The following is a 15,536-nucleotide window of genomic DNA, read 5'->3' as shown; positions in this document are numbered from 1 at the left end:
GGTATGTTGGTCTCAAGGGCCCACATCAATCTGGCCCATAATCACTCATTTGTGATTTGCACCCCCCCGGTAAAAAATGAAAATGCAATATTATTCTGCTTTAATCGCCCCTATCTTCAGTTAAGATGTTCAGAACTGCACCAAATTGTATCTGTATGATTGACCTGGCATTCTCTGGGGGTATGCCAAGTTTCGTAGAATTTCATCCATGGGGGGGGTCTTAAAAAAAATAGATTATGTGTACATTTAGTGACTGTACACTCATTGGCCTGTAGATGGCGGTGCACACATATACACATGCACACACACACAGGCACCCACATACTATCGGTATTAGAACGGCCGATACATAATTACAAATTCAGTAGGATTAAAAGAAAGCCAAAATATATATTCATCATCACGGCTGCATTTCCAGTATTGGCGATAAGTAGTCGTTTGTCCACTAGATGGCGCATCGTTGCAGTGAGACGTAATTTTGTTGGAAGTTAAACGTGGGTTGGAATAACAATGGACACTTCCTACAAGGACTAGTTTACCGCAGAGAACGTCTAATAAGGATAGGATGATGTTCACATGAAATGTAATTCCCATTTCTTCTTGAAGCCGAAATAAATCTGAGGATGTTTATCGGACATGCTTGGTTTTTACTGCAGGTAAGTTAATCTTATAATATCAATAAGGACCTAGGTAATGTTACCGTTAGCGTTGGTTGAGTGATGGAGGCCAATTTGATTGATTGCATTTGTAGAAAACTATAAATGCGGTTATACCAAGCAAATTGATAGCAGCACTGTAATTGTATCTTTCGACTGTCATTTGTTGCATGTGCTACAAAAATCATTCTGTGCAGTGGAAGATTTACCAACGTTACACCGGTCTGATACAGTTTTGCCTACATGCGTGAGACTGAGACGCCTGTTTATTTTGTGTATAAGTCCGTGCAGGGTGTGAGAGGGGAATCGATGTGCTTTGATTCCAGCTTGGTAGTTGTAGTCTGTGAAATTAAAAAGCACGTGTGTGTGAAGTATCCAAACAATGACACCTTCATTTCATTATGGCTGCTTTAGCAACACACCTTAAGCTACTGTGTAGTGGGTCCCATTTAGAAGTGGCTACTTCATTCGCGCTTTCCTTGACTCATGGAGCGTGAATTTTATTACAACTTTTTTGCCACGATATGGCAGTTTAAGTCCACTTGATACTGTAAGGCGTAAGCCATTGGTTTCCAAAGGAGATTTTATTTGTGTCGCCAGCATAGCCTATTGACAATTTATGTTGTAAATAGGCCTACCTTATAAGCCTACCTGTAGCTTAGGGAAGATAACAGCTTTCTATTAGGATCTAGTTTGTTAGTTACAGTTTTGTCATAACTCCCTGATGCATTTTTGCATTTAGAATAGCCAGAGCGTGAACAATATCGGGTGCCTATGGACTAGGCTTGGTGAACCCAGCGTGATCTGCCCGCTATTTATTTTTTGATTTCTTAAAAGATTGAGGTTGGTCTGGTGAAAGCCAGACTAGCCATGGACCTCAGTTACACAATGCAAGGGAACATGAATCAGCCTATATTTGCACGAACAATAACGGACAACAGCTCTTCAACTTTGGCCCGTTAAAATGTGTATGAACAGTCTAGCGACGAATTTCATCAAGGCCCATTTGGACATGTCAGTTATTTCCACTAGATGTAAAACAGCATTTCGTTTCAGACTACTGTTACTTAATTTGTGCATTAACAATAACATTTCAGACTACTGTTACTTAATTTGTGCATTGACAATAAAGTATTACATGAACTAAAGATGACTAAAATCTTATGTAGAAGAAGAAACATTCACAAAAAGTCCATCCATCCAAAAATGACCTTTGTTTTTGATAGCTGTTGAAAACGGCATGGAACTGACAGAGATGTTTTTGTTTATAAATAAATAAATAAATAAATAAATAAATAAATAACATTATGCTGATACCTTTTGCTTTTCCCAAATACAATGTAGCCTACAGGTGTAAGTGACCTTTCATCAATCCAGTTGCAATGGATGAACTGTGATGAACTGCCCTACTTGTGATTGTTTAGAGATGTTTAGAGAAGGTTTTATAACAATGCTACATCTTCTTTGGCTATTCTACAATCTATTCACCTTTTCAGCACCAGTAGGCTACTCTCTGTGCAGCCGCGCACACACACACTCAGGCATGCCAAACAAGCATACACAAAAGTTTCAAGAGTGGGGGATGGAGTAAAATATGGAGACAAATTGAAGTGTGATTTATTTTCGCGGAACGGATGTACAGGACTGAGCGGCGGTCATATTTTGTACCGCTATGCGGTACATCTAGTTTTTAACTTGATTGCAAGTATCCTGCATAGTGTCATATTTATTACATGATTTTGCAATACAGGCATTATATGTAAGTGCATTAAAAGGCATGCTAATACCTGAGATATTACAGAGCCTTGTTCTTATGTCAGTGAACTAGTGTGGACATTCATAGCCATAACTGTGGCTGGCATTTGGGCCTTGTGCTCTACACCCCACTGTACAGCAAGCCCACAGGCCAGCTCAGACAGTGATGGAAACATTTGTGGTCACAAGCGGACAGTTCAGAGACAGGCAACATGTTTAAGATTTTTTTTAATGTGACACTGAAAAATGCCAAAAAAATCTACATATATAAGCAATTCAAGTGCATAAATGACTGATAATCATGATTATGGATATCTGTGCTGTAGAAAGAAATGTGGAGTTCTAAGTTTTAGAGGGCCTGACCTTTTTTCTTTTATATACATGAAACTGAAATGTAACACTTGTCCAAGAGCACTTTGCAAAAGCTTTCTTGCAAAACCCACAAATGTTTCCATCTACCTCTTACACCGATATATAAATAGCATGTGTGATACTGCAAAAATGGGGTAAGTGACAAAAATAGCAAATATGACGACTACATGCAATTTCAATGTGGCTATACTTACAATAGTAATGCAATTGTAATGTGCATCTTTTTGTATGGTTATTATTATGATGATGAGTTGTAGTTGTAGTATTAACGTGATCAGTGGAAACATCACCAGCACTGCTGCTGCTTTGTTTGGTGTCTGATTTTGTTTCAACTTTTTGTAACATTGCTGACACAAAACATGAACTCAAGCTTCAGAAACAGTTACAAGATTTATTTGTGAATAAAAAGCAATAGAGTTAACTAGACAGCTCTTCATGGATGGACACTAGTCATGACGATCCATTCAGACTGTAAGTGAAAACCAACAAGAGGCCATGTAATGTTGATAAGCGATTACAGGCAAAATTATTACTGGTCAAATCATACTAATCATTTAAACTTTTGAGGCAAGCCACAGGTAATAAGCAAATTGTCGTATGTGTCAATGGGGCCATATTCTCCAAAGAAGTTTGATTGAACATGTCCTTTTTAATTTTCAATTTGATGAAGTTCATACATGATAACTTCGGACCTCGGAATAGGTACTGAAGTCAGAGTTTTGAGTTTGATTTCTTGTTCTCTTGGGTTTTGCTTTGTGTGCTCTGGCTGGCATATCCAATGAAGCATAACACAACTCTTTGTCTTCATCCTGAAACACAGGTAGGTAATATATCAATAACCATTCCTTTGATCTGCTAGGAACAACTAGGGAAGGGGAATTTAGAAGGCGCTAACATTTTCACAAGACATTTTATCTTCCCATCTTAACAAATTACTATCTTTATTTGAACAGACATCCATGCAGATGATAATGAAGTATACAGCTCCCTTACATATAAGACTGTGTAAGTGTCCTGGGTAAGATTATGTCTATGTGCACTGTAAGAGACATCTTAATGACCACACTATCATTCATAATGGCAAATGTCTTCTCATGGCTTATACTTTTGTAGATCAGATCAGATTGTTAAGGTATGTAATACCATACCCCAATAAAAACAAGCTTGTTATGATGTTATGGTTAAACATATCCAGCCGAGGGCAGCTGTGGCCTACTGGTTGGCTCTTCGGACTTGTAACCGGAGGGTTGCCGGTTCGAACCCTGACCAGTAGGCACGGCTTAAGTGCCCTTGAGTAAGGCACCTAACCCCTCACTGCTCCCAGAGCGCCGCTGTTGCAGGCAGCTCACTGCGGCGGGATTAGTGTGTGCTTCACCTCACTGTGTGTTCACTGTGTGCTGAGTGTGTTTCACTAATTCATGGATTGGGATAAATGCAGAGACCAAATTTCCCTCACAGGATCAAAAGAGTATATACTTATACTTATCCTACATACTTAAGATTTTATACCACATTTTAATGAAAGGAAGTTTTATGCATTAATTCTCAGGTTATTGCCTGTTAAAGACATCAACATCTGAGACACTGCTCATATTTTTATTAGGTTTACCATAAACTTCATTAGCAATCAATCAGTAAAGTACCTGTTTTCCTGTTCGACTTTCTCTCCTCTTTGAGCGCTCCCCAGGTTCCACTGGTGCTGTAGATGTTGAATAACATCAGCTTCATAGTAATGCTACGAAGTTATGCCACATGGGAATAAATGTAAATTGCAGTGGTGCTCTACAAGGATTTAGGAGATCTTGAGTCAAACCTGTCTTACAGCGGCAGAAGCAGTACACACAGGTGGAGGAGATGAGGGCAGAGAGTAGAGTACACATGGGACACAAGATGACCAGCAGTGACCAGCACTGACCACCATCAGGGGGAGGAGGACGGGTAGGTGCAGGGGAAGAAGCAGTATCTGTTCAAATAAATCAGCAGTGATATACACATGATGGCACAGGAATATGTTTACAAATCTACAAATTTACACGGAAAGGAAGACTTTTATCACATTTCACTAATTGATTAATGATTATAGTGTAATGTACCACATGATTGTTGTTTTTATTTTAACTGTGTATAGCGTGTTGTGAATAATTTATTTCTGTGAACCATTATAGTTAAATGAATGTCATGTGAACCAAAATAAGACACCAACAGAACTGGAAAAAAATAGAGAAAAATAGTCAGAAAGAGAGAATCAAATTTTTCTTGACTCTGGTTTTGATAGATCTTACTCTACTGGACAATATCCCAAATTATTGTATTATAACCAATTAGTATATGATCACTTCAAAAGTGAACTCAATATTGAAAAAATGTTGATAAGCAATTCAGGCAAACAGAAAACCTGAACTGAGGTACCATAAAACTACACACAATGTTTAATGTCCATTAAAACCCTTGGCCCCTGGTAAGAGAAAAAAGGGGGTAACACTCCATAATAAGGTGCCATAATAAATAGCAAACTAGTAATTACCTAACCCTTTGTTAATATTTGTTAATTGTTACTAACATATCTATTTAATAGTTTTTAAATAATTAATTAAATATTAGTTGTTTGCATAAAATCTGTATGTTCATGTTTTAGCAAATATATTAACTAATATTGTATTAATATGTGTTAATAGTTAACTAAATGTCTTTTTGGCACTAATTAACAGTTATTTCTTGCATCATTTAAATGTTAAATGTTTATTTGCAAACTATATGTTAATAGAAAAGTTAATGACTTATTATTATGACCGCCGCGTCATATAGGTTTAGTCAGAATTTTTTTTCTTTTTCGCATGCCCAAATTTCCGTCAATGAGTCCCGGGACACTGAAAGACCGGGGTACACGAAACTTGGTGGGCATGTAACCCCACATGGATAGCATGGAACCATCGTTTTTCGTTTTGATCTGTAGCCCCCCCGCTGGACTGGACCCCCCGAAAGGAGGGTAGGGCAGACACAGTTTTCTGTGAATATCTCGAAAACCGTAGGGTTTAGTAGGACCATTTTTTTTTTGTATGTTGATCTCAAGGGGCCATGTCAACCCATTCCATAACCTCATTTCATGTATAGCACCACCTAGTTAAACACAAAAAAGTAAAAATGAGGTGTTGTAATCACAGGTATCTGTGACCTAACATAGTCAAAACTGCACGAAATTGGAAGTGTAGGATCATTATGACACCCTCTGTATGCACGCCAAATTTTGTGGAATTCCGTTCATGGGGGGCCACACAATAAATTAATTTATGTTACTATACACCAACTGGCCTGTAGGTGGCCGGAGACAGTTTTCTGTGAATATCTCGAGAACCGTAGGGCCTAGGAGGTCCACCTTTTTTATGTATGTTGGTCTTAAGGGGGCATGTCAACCCATCCCATTACCACTTATTTCATGTATAGCGCCACCGAGTTAAAAATTAAAAAGCAAAAAATTAGGTGTTTTCATCACAATATCTCTGGCTGACAAGGTCAAAACTGCACGAAATTGAAAGTGTAGGATCATTATGACACCCTCCAAATGCATGCCAAGTTTTGTGTACTTTCGTTCATGGGGGGCCTTACAATAAAATAATTTATGTGTTCATTTAGTGACGTACACCAACAAGGATTCCCGGGACACTGAAAGACCGGGGTACCGGAATTATGAACAGGCAAGATGGAGGTGGTGTTGTATAAAATTAATTTTACATGTGAAATCTATGAACTAATCATGTTTTGGTACTTGTTGTCTAGCAGATACCAAGAATTGAGTGTGGATAATGCAATTTAGTGAGACAGTTAGAATCATATAGGCCTTTCAGCGTGATTTCTTTTTGTGGAAAAAATGTGCTGGACTGGGCGGCGGTCATATTTTGTACCGCTCTGCGGTACATCTAGTTATTTAACTAATTGTTATTAAACTGTGCTTCTGCCTATCCCAATATGAACCGCTCTCCATAGGACCCTTACAATAGATAGATAGATAGATAGATAGATACTTTATTGATCCCCAAGTGGAAATTCAAGAAAAAAACACGGAGCTACCTTGACATGCTGCCACTGTTGTCGGCGCCGGAACCGCTTGCAATAAAGTTGGTTAAGTTTAATTAATATATATTAGTAGTATATAGCTATAAGCGTGGGGCCCCTTATAATAAAGTTGGTTAAGCTTAATTAATATATTAGTAATATATAACTATCAGTATGGGGGACCCTTATAATAAAGTTGGTTAAGCTTAATTAATATATTAGTAGTATATAGCTATCAGTGTGGAGCCCCTTATAATAAAGTTGGTTAAGCTTAATTAATACATTAGTAATATATAACTATCAGTATGGGGGACCCTTATAATAAAGTTGGTTAAGCTTTATTAATATATTAGTAATATATAACTAGTCAGACGGTGAAGGGACTGAGACCAAAACTGGCTTATCACATTATTCCTTTAGGAAAAGTTAAAACAAAACAACAAGTAGTTGAATGGGCTATATTACATGTATCATTCCTATACCATCACTGTCAGCCCTACTAGCAAGGGAGACATGCGACATGGAATGTTCAGGTGCACAGAACGACAGTTTATTAATATTCTGAGACTCACTAAACACTCACAGACGTAGACCATACGGAGGTAATGCATAAACATAATGCTAAACTAAATGTACATTCATTTCCTGCTAGACTGAATTGCACTTTCCATGCACACTAAGATAAACTACACTGAATGCATGGAAAGTTGCTAGCGGAGTTTACAGCTAGTCACGTTAGACTCAGTGTGTATGAACTCGTGGTCATAATGAAAACATTAATAAATGTTCTCTAAGTTGCTAGAATTGCACCCAAATCTTAACAATACATGTAAAGTAACATAATACAGGTGGTATATCAAAGTTTTCAACTTAAACAACATTTTACAGTTACAAAATTAAAACAAAGTGGGGAGAGCTTTATACAGTCAACCAACACAATGCAAAGCATACCGCTTCTGATCGGCTATGGCAACAATACAAGGACAAAACGCAGCAGAGCTGCAGTATAGCGTTTCTCCAAAGGGGGCTCCAAAACACCAATCTCAATAAAGCTGCTTAAACTAGGCTACACACCAAAAGTTTACCTGATCTCTCTCGGTGAACGAACCGAGGCTTTTCTCACACTTTGGACACAAACAATCATACACACAAATGCACCGGTGCACCAATAAAATAAAACTTAAAGCCGGCTATAAAAGAAAACAACAAACGTTGCAGGCCTGTTAGGAGTTCTCTTAAAATGTCTTTCCCATTCGGTAGTCAGTTTTTACTCACGATACCGATGACTTGCAAACTGTAGGCAAACGGTGATGTTACCACCGCATCCAAGATGTCGTCCTGTACACACGAGCCTCCCTCGTAGCCGGGTCGCCAGTGGTGCTATCTGGGGCGCGTTGATCCCTCGTCGGTTGCTTGGTGGAACCACAGATGTGTCTGGTAGTCTGAGGCGCTAACCAAGCAACAGTCGCTGTCTAGTATTACTGTATATGCGCACCAACAACTACAACGATGCTGCACACTTTGTGTTAATCTAACTAGCTGCACATTCACTAATCTCACACCGAGCATATACTAGTGCTACACAGATAGGGAAAGCAGGGCACTCTATCACTGCCACAGCATAGACAAAATGCTCCACGTCACCTAAATATATTCTTTAAATAACCAAAACTGACGTTTTCGTAGGACTACGCAGCTATATCTCAACTCCTTGTAACTGTTTCCCGTTCTCTTCCACCCTTCTTTGTTCTGTTTCCCGCTTCTCCCTCTTGATGAACTCACGCGTTAACTTCACAAACTCACATGCATTTTCCTGTTGCCCTTACATTTAATATATGTCATCTTATTACATTCTATTTAGCATAGAGATGTTTCATTCTACTTAGTATATGAGATGTTTTTAAAACTAATAAAAATTATGTTGCTCACCATGAACTTAACCATCTATTTATTTATTGCTGAAAATGAAATGACATATTGAAGTGCAATTTAGTGACCCGTGGATTCTCCCGGGTTACATAGCCTACTATTAATAAGATAACTCATGATTAGATGATCAGGTTTCAAGATTAGATGATTAGGTGATCAGGCCAAGTATACTTGCGTATTCAAGGAACTTGGCCTCTGCATTTATTTATCCGTGAATTAGTGACCACAGAGCACACAGTGAGGTGAAACGCGCACACTAACCCAGAGCAGTGAACTGCCTTTCTACAGCGGCGCTCAGGGAGCAGTGAGGGGTCAGGTGCCTTGCTCAAGAGCACCCACCGGTTGCAAGCCCAAAGCCCTAACCAGTAGGCCACAACTGCATAGAATAGAGCCTGCAGTTGCAGATAATCAGGTACAGTGCAGCAGGATTGAGCTTGCTGTTGCAGATGCTTGGGGTCAGTGCAGTGGGACCAAGCTTGCCGTTGCAAATGTTCAGGGTTAGAGCAGAAGGAATAGAGCCTGCAGTTGCAGAAGCTCATGACACATGATTCAATGCATGGTGGCCCGATTTGGCCTGAGCCCAATCACGCACAGCCAGCACCCACACACAAGCGTCTGCAGAGCATCCCACATCCGCCTTGACTGGCCCAAGTTGGCCTGATTCGAGCAGCGGCACTAATGAGACAACCCACAAGCCCCAGACCCAAGGCACCAGCTGCACAAAAGCGACCGAGCCAAAGCCCTGGAAACAGACAAGACAAGCGAAGAAGAGATGAATAAAGTATGAATACATTTAGATAATAACCACCACCAGACATTTGCAAGAGAAAGTACATGATTACAAGACAGAATATATCCGATTTAAAGACGACCCCTAATAAAATGTGATGACCGTTTCTGTGAGCAAGCCGCATCCTGCAACAGAATGAAGCTAAAGCAGACCCAAGGGTAAGGTGAAAATGAGTGAGGTACGGTGTACATTTTAGGACATCCTCAGCTGTCAGACTCAAGTGTCAGACATCAGATGAAAAGGCAGGAAAATTCTGTCAAGTTTACGGAATTACACAGTCATGTCTCAGACATCAGATGAAAAGGAGTCAGGTCTCAGGAAAAGCGGAGTCAGACGAAAAGTTCTCAGATGAAAAGTTCTCAGAGTCAGGTTTCAGATAATTTGACATTATTGTTTATTATTGATATTCTCCTTAATGTACTCTTAGCATGTTATTGTTTTTATATTATTGATTGAATTGACATTATTGTTTTATTATTGCCTTTCCCTTTTTTTACATTGCTTTTTTATTAGGCTATTGATTGAATTGATATTATTGTGTACTACAACTATTCTCCTTACTATATTTGACCTAGTTTTTAATCTGTTCCCTGTTCATTTTTTAAATATTATTATGTTGTTTTGTATTTATATGTCGCTTTGGACAAAGGCGTCTGCTAAATCCATAACCATAACCATAAAAAGAGTCGGGTCTCAGGAAAAGCGGAGTCAGACAAAAAGTTCTCAGATGAAGTTATCAGAGTCAGGTCTCAGAAAAATGAGAGTCAGACAAAGAGTTCTCAGATGAAAAGTTCTCAGACTTTTTCTCAGATTTCTGTTAACTGGTACAACAAGCAAACTTATTTGTGATATAATAGGCTACGAAATAGTTGTTTTCTGAAAGCTAGTTCACTCGTGTGTAGGCTAAAATAAACCCACGTTGCCATGGATACTACAAACAAACTCGGCTGAAGAATCATAGAATCACGTGAACTTGAGCAGTGCTCAAACTAGCTTGCAGAAAGAAACTATTTAGTATTATATCCATACAGTCTATGATTATATCACAAATATGTTTGCTTGCTGTACCAGTTTGCTTGCTGTACCAAACCAAACGTATTTGTGATATAATAGCCTAGCCTACTGTAAGGGAAGCTACACTAGGAGAGTGGTCTATTTTTTTCGAACGTATGCGCCGCTATCACGTCTGGTGTAGCTATTTCCATTGATTATAGTGGAAGCTTTGTTGCAGCAGATGCAACGCTTCAGTTGTGTAGCTTCCCTAAAGATTGTCTTTGGCTTCCCTGTAATACGAAATAGAATTCTTGTTTTCTGCAAGCTAGTTCATGTTATGATTCTTCAGCTGGATTTGTTTGTAGTATCCATGGCAACTGGAGGACTAAACGTGGCCTACACGAGTGAACTAGCTTTCAGAAAACAACTAGCATTTTATTTCGTAGCCTTTTATATCACAAATGAGTTTGCTTGTTGTACCAGTTAACAGAAATAGCTGTTTTTCTGAAACCTGACTCTGATAACTTTTCATCTGAGAACTTTTCGTCTGACTCCTTTTCTTCTGACAGCGGTTTTCCTGAGACCTGACTTTGATAACTTTTCATCTGATAACTTTTCGTCTGACTCCGCTTCTCCTGACAGCGCTTTTCCTGAGACCTGACTCTTTTTCATCTGATGTCTGAAACCTGACTCTGATAACTTTTCATCTGAGAACTTTTCGTCTGACTCCGCTTTTCCTGAGACCTGACTCCTTTTCATCTGATGTCTGAGACATGACTGTGTAATTCCGTAAACTTGACAGCGTTTTTTTCTGAGACCTGATGCCTTTTCATCCGATGTCTGACACCTGAGTCTGACAGCTGAGGATGTCCTAAAATGTACACCGTAGTGAGGCCGCTTTTGCACCTTGCTCTTGGAAAGGCCTCCCAAAATAAGATGAGCAGCATAGGTAACGTTAGCTAAACAAGACAAGAAAACATGAATCGTCCTGCCGAGTCGTCCTTGATGAGGCCTATATGTTGATGTCGATTGAGAAGTGTTGTGCTTACTAAGAAGTGATATTGAAGAGGCATTAATTGTTGAGACTAGCTGTGCCGTGGTTTGAGCTTGCAGAAGCTGACCAGGGGCGGCGGTGCAATTGTGACTATTATGTTCGAATACTTAAACTCTGTGCCTAAGTGCCGGCTGTGTGAAGTGACTGAAATAAGAATGGCTTGGGTCGATCAAGATTAAATATGCTTTAGCTAAGCTGAAGAACCACCATGAGACCTTTGCAAGGTAGCTTACCTTAGATTCTTGAGAGCGCTACTTGAGCATCCAGAATGGTTTGATCCTGAGATCTTATATATGATTCATAAGCAGACGAGGACCACCTCTCGAACGACTTGATTGAGGAGCATCCTAGTTCAGCTGCTGTTGTGGCAGCACCAATACAAAACGAACAACCAGTATAGGCTGAGAGGCCACAACTCCCAACCATGGCAGTTAATTGAATTGTGAACCATTGTTTAGGCCTAGGCGTAGAAGAAGGGATGCATTAGTAGCATGAGGTTAGTAAACGAGACCAGAACCTTGTGAATGTAAATAAGGGAAGACCTACCGTAAATCCCATACGCACCTGGTTGAACCCATTGAACACAGAGCTGCTGAAAGAATGCTTGCAGAGCTCAGAACCAGGGTTAACTAACCAGAAGCAGACCTAAGGGCACAACATAACTTAAAACAAGACAAAATACAATCAACAGATACATAGCTGGAGTACACTGGCACTTATGGATGCTCGCTGAGGATGATTTAGCATATAACTTAAATAAGGACATGAGATAGAAGAGTAATCCTCATCATGCTGACTGGGTGAAATAAGATTAAATGAGAGCAAAGAGTAAATGGGTGTTTATTCTATGTGAACCAGCACCACTGTCCCTGTAAAGAAGTAGATAGTTAGAGTGAATTGGTGATGTAGTCTAATAATTGCTGATTGACAATTGATTGATTGATTGATTGATTGATTGATTGAGTTGATTATATGACAATTGGGAATTATGCGATTGAGATTCAGGGACATATGGATATTCAAAAGTGAATTGCAAGGTCTAATGGTTTAACAATGCAAGTTCACTATGCCACTGCTCCTACTGTGGTGGGATAAAGACATGAAGACATGAAAAGTACAGGGTTAACGTATAGCTTAGATAAGGAGGTAAGTAAGTTGTAACACCACATGATCTGGATGAAGTAAGATTAAATATGAACCAAAGCACTGTCCCTCAATTAACTTTTTGGCTATAGGCCTACGTGAACCAACCCCGCATACAGGGGGCAGCCGTGGCCTACTGGTTAGCGCTTCGGACTTGTAACTGGAGGGTTGCCGGTTCGAACCCCGACCAGTAGGCACCCGAGCGCCGCTGTTGTTGCAGGCAGCTCACTGCACCAGGATTAGTGTGTGCTTCACCTCAATGTGTGTTCACCGTGTGCTGAGTGTGTTTCACTAATTCATGGATTGGGATAAATGCAGAGACCAAATTTCCCTCACAGGATCAAAAGACTATATATACTTATACTTATACGTACTGCATCCCTGTGTGAAGTAGATAGTTACAGTGAGTTAGGGGACTAGTACTCCACTGCCGACAGATGCATACCCTTAAATTAAAGAGAGTGAGGCATTTACATTAAATGAAGAAACTGAAAGATTAAGATGTTAATGTAATTAAGAACTGGAAAGGAATGTCATCCCTGTGTTTGCGGCTGCCGTGACGTAATGGGAGATTACGAATGATGACAAGCAGAGTGCATTGTGCTAGGAAAAAAGTGTATGAGTGGGTGCAGTATTGGCCTGAAGGATTCTTTGTGCCTGCTAGAGGTGTTGCTCTTTCGGCAGAGAAAAGAGTTTGTGGAAAGCTCTAGTTCTAGTAGTCTCTACAGCAGGGGTATTCAATTAATCTTCAGCGAGGTCCAGTTACAGAAAATTTCCTTAAGCAAAGGTCCGGAGCATCATAATGTTTAACGTTTGTTTAGGCTATGTATATGTATGTATGTATAATATTAGGATGGATGGATGGAGCCTAGTTGTAGATACTTTATTGATCCCCAAGGGGAAATTTAAGAAATAGAAGATTGTAGGCCTAGGCCTAATGTTTAATGTGAAATAAAATAAGTAGCCTAAAAGGCAACATTCAAAATGAGGAGAAATAAGGCAAGATGAGAGTAAGAGTTGGGGAGAAAAACTGAGTAGCCTTGGCTATTTTTAAGATCTTAACGTGCACTTAAAATAAAATTTGAGCTGAGACAAGGATGGATATTCAACAGCTGGTTTCTTGAACCCATTAATCAAGTTAATTAATAAAAATTGAAGTTTAGTTTAGTTTAGTTTAGTTTAGAAATTTAGTTTTTTTTTATGTTGACCCGAAATCCTGGAAACCCAGGAATATCACGTTGTTGGGCAGAATGCATGTAGGCTTAACTAGATTGTGGTGGATCAATCATATTGCCTTCTTAAATTGTAAAATATTCTGTGGTCTCAGTTCACTGTTAAATGGGCCTAGCCTACCCTATGCTTGCTGAAAATATATGCTTTGTCTAGTAGAGGTGCTTCAAATTGGCACTTAAAATCGCCTGTCTCAGATAGAAGAGGTCCAGGGCAATTCCGCGCAAAACTGTCACATCCATATTTAGGTTGGCTTTACGGACGTGACAGTTTTGTGTGGTATTGCCCCCGTATCGTTTAATAAAGCTCTGTTCTCGCTGTCTAGCTTTCTCCTCTTTGAGCAATCGATGATTTGAAAATAACTTACTTATCGTTAACTTAGATATCCATCTAATTGTTTCTCGTCCCGTCTCCTCTCCTCGCTCGTTTCAGGCTATCAGTCTCTTCTCCATAGTAGGCTACTTTACTCACTGACTCGACTTTATCAGAATTCACAGATTTTACTGGCTGAGTAGCAGCAAGCGAAATGATGGTTCCTGAAGCTCCTGGAGTAAATGCTGTTATCCTAACCAACGAAACATTTAGCGCAGCTTTGAAATCTTACGTGAAAATCTAAATTAGGCTATTATGGTCTGGGTCCGGATAGGATCACGTCACGGTCCGGACTCGGACCGCGGTCCTCCATTTGATGATGGCTGGCCTAGGCAGAGCCAGGGATGGATTACTGTACGGGCCTACCAGGCCCAGGGGCCCAAGGGGTCAGGGGGCCCTGAAGCCCAAGCCATTGCATGGAATCATTGCCTCAATATCAACAAATCAGGATGTAGGCTATGAATCTGATTGAAGTTAGTATTAGCCATCCCCAAAATGCACCAGCATACAGGAAATCACATCAAACAAATTAAAACATTTCTGGGGGAGGACCCTCAAACCCCCCCTCCCACATATACGACAATAATTGGGGGGGCCCTTAATACATCTGGGCCCAGGGGCCCAAAAGTTCATAATCCGCCCATGGGCAGAGCCCGTTTACGGAGAGCCGGATCACTCCCTATTAACTCCATTGTACCTGCAATCTGCTGCAGTTCCGCTAGGGGCGATCACGAATAAGTGCAAAAACAATGGGGGTCTATGGAGCTAGACGGCTAAATGTGTCTCTTTCACCTGGTTGTCATTGAAAAATCGAAAATTGAATTGTGGTTTCTGCAAGATCAACATGGATTATAGGTCAAAAGTTGAATGAACGAGTACTTACGTCCTTTCGATTTCTTACAGGTTGGGTTGTTGTTGCCCACAACTCACTAGCTTTCTGCTAATGAATGACGTCATTGACGCATTTGAAAGGCTTTTTAGAACAAATAAGTGACTCAAAAAATATAATACTCAGCGTTGTGTATTTTCTCTGCTCCCTCTTTCGCATGCAACATTTAAATTTCTGGGCAAAAAATTATATCCTGAGAAAAGTAGATTTGAGGGGTACAGCTCCATAGACCTCCATTCATTCTGCACTTATTTGGGAGCGCCCTCATGTGGAACCAGAAAAGGAACTGCAACCAGTTCAGAA

At 39.9% G+C, this 15,536-nt stretch overlaps 2 long non-coding RNA genes across 2 annotated transcripts in view; one reads left to right on the top strand and one right to left on the bottom strand.

Moving 5' to 3' along the window:
* Positions 1-228: 228 nt before the first annotated feature.
* The window catches only part of LOC143135144 (uncharacterized), a 147,538-nt gene continuing 132,230 nt past the window's right edge, over positions 229-15,536 (top strand). Inside the window, exon 1 of the long non-coding RNA XR_012988812.1 lies at positions 229-656. This is a non-coding gene — a long non-coding RNA (uncharacterized LOC143135144). The remainder of the gene's footprint in view (positions 657-15,536) is intronic.
* LOC143135143 (uncharacterized) overlaps positions 3,010-15,536 on the bottom strand; it is a 131,795-nt gene continuing 119,268 nt past the window's right edge. The window contains exons 2-4 of the long non-coding RNA XR_012988811.1: positions 4,597-4,746; positions 4,427-4,482; positions 3,010-3,592 (exon numbers count right to left, since the gene is read on the bottom strand). This is a non-coding gene — a long non-coding RNA (uncharacterized LOC143135143). The remainder of the gene's footprint in view (positions 3,593-4,426; positions 4,483-4,596; positions 4,747-15,536) is intronic.

Source organism: Alosa pseudoharengus, unplaced genomic scaffold (genome assembly GCF_046254945.1).
Source record: "Alosa pseudoharengus isolate Yale_2024_CS ecotype anadromous, Long Island Sound unplaced genomic scaffold, YU_APseudo_1.1 YU_APseudo_1.1_scf_2, whole genome shotgun sequence".
Taxonomy (NCBI): Eukaryota; Metazoa; Chordata; class Actinopteri; order Clupeiformes; family Clupeidae; genus Alosa; species Alosa pseudoharengus.
The sequence above is the reverse complement of the archived record's forward strand: the minus strand, read 5'-3'. Positions and strand labels throughout refer to the sequence as shown.